This window comes from Ranitomeya imitator, chromosome 1, assembly GCF_032444005.1.
Source record: "Ranitomeya imitator isolate aRanImi1 chromosome 1, aRanImi1.pri, whole genome shotgun sequence".
NCBI classification, from domain to species: Eukaryota; Metazoa; Chordata; class Amphibia; order Anura; family Dendrobatidae; genus Ranitomeya; species Ranitomeya imitator.
In genome coordinates, this window is record NC_091282.1 from 448,795,914 (window position 1) to 448,798,176 (window position 2,263).

The window sequence follows — 2,263 nt, forward strand, 5'->3', positions numbered from 1 at the left end:
CTAACTTGATATACCTATCTATAAATATATCTATATATAGATATATCGATAGATAGCTAGATAGATAGGAATATCCAAGAAAAAAGAAAAAACTACTTGAAAAAATATAAAGATTAAAATTCAATGTCTTTTATTTATTAATACCGAGCAAAGACAATACACAAAACTGGGTTAAAAACAATAGGAGCAGATCAGCATATATAGCATAAATATAAAGGGTCACAAAGATAAAGTTTCAGTGTCACAACACAGCACTGGGAGCATATAAGAATGACTAGATAAGAATAACTAAATAAATAAATGGGAAAGAGGAAAATGCATGACACTATGTTACTAATCAATGCATAAGTAGCCTATATCCTCAAAATTCCTCTACAGAAACAATCCTAAAAAAGTGCATAGTGCATACTAACCAGTACTCATTCTGGATATGGTGATCCCGCCGCCTCACACTCCAATGCGCGTTTCACACGTTGCTTCGTCAGGGAGATAGATCTATAGATAGATAATAAATTAATAGATAGATACGATAGATAATATAAATAGATTGATAGATACGATAGATAAATAGATGGGTACGATAGATAGATAGATACAATAGATGGATCACACAAGCGAGAAACTCGGACGAGTCTCGCATTTTAATACCCGACACTGCCGCCGGCACTCGGGAGCGGAGCATGCAGCTATATGTATTTCTATGCAGCTGCACGCTCCGCTCCTGAGTGCCAGCGCCAGTGCCGGGTATTAAGATGCAAGACTTGTCCGAGTTTCTTGCATGTGCTATCCCGGCCCTAAATAAAGACACACACAAAATCTGCATTAGGCCGGGGTTACACTCGCAAGAAACTCACAAGTCTCTCACTAGTCGCTTCAATACCTGGCACTGCCACCGGCATTCGGGAGCGGAGCATGCGGCTGCATGTATTTCTATGCAGCTGAATGCTCCGGTCCCGAATGCCCGCAGCAGTGCCGGGTATTGACCCCGGCCTTAAACGCAATATGTTTAATTTTTTAAAAAATTTTGAAAAAAAAAAAAAAATGGCGTGGGCTCCTGCGCAATTTTCTGCGCCAGAGAGGGAAAGCCAACATCTGGGGGACTGATGTTTGTAGCCTGGGAAGGGGTTAATGGAGCTTCCCAGGCTATGAATATCAGCCCGCAGCTGTCTGCATAGCCTTTACTGGCTATAAAAATAGGGTGACCCCAACAAAAATGACGTGGGGTCCCACTATATTTTATAGCCATAAAGGTTACGCAGACAGCGACGGGCTGATATTCATAGCCTAGAGAGTGGCCATGGATATTGTCCCCCCCCCCGGCTACAAATACCAGCCCGCAGCCGCCCCAGAAATGGCACATCTGTAAGATGCACCAATTCCGGCACTTAGCCCCTCTCTTCCCACTCCGCTGTAGCAGTGGGATATGGGGTAATAAGGGGTTAATGTCACCTTGCTAATTTAAGGTGACATTAAGCCCGGTTAATAATGGAGAGGCATCAATTAGATGCCTATCCATTACTAATCCTATTGTAGTGAAAGTGTAAAAAAATAAATAAAGACAGCCAAAAAAAGGTTTTTATTATTCCTAATTTCACCATACTTACCATACTTGAGCGCCTGCAAAAAAAGTAAAAATAATAAACCAACCGTATATTTACCTTCCACAGTAGTCCAATTAATAACGAATGTCCCACGACGATCTCCCCTATAGAACAGTGACATCGGGTGATGTCACTGCTCTATAGACCTTCAGTGACACACTGACAGGAGACAATGGCTCCTGCAGTGTATCACTGATTTTACCTTAGCTCAGATTCTCACTTTATGGCAAAGCTGTGTGGGAATTTTCCCACGCAGCAGTGCCACAAGTGAGACTAGGGACTATTGTCTCACAGGGGCAGAGGAATACATTGTGGGAATACATTGTGGAAGGATACCTTCCATCATTGTATTCCTGGAGCCCCTGGAGAGTAGTCACATCAGCTGATATGGCTGCTCTCCACGGGAGATCGTCGTGCGACACTCGTTTTAATTAGATATCTGCGGATCAGGGAGTATTGTGTTTGTTTATTATTTTATTATTTGTTACAGGTGACAATGGCTTTCGGGATCAAGGTGATGGTGAGTATGTACTCTATGTTTAACCTTCGTCAGGCTGCATAATTTTACAACGTTAACAGGCTGCAGAGGTACAATTGTACCTTCATATATATTTTATTGAAATTTGGCCAATATATTCTGGACCAAAACTGCAGAGATGTCA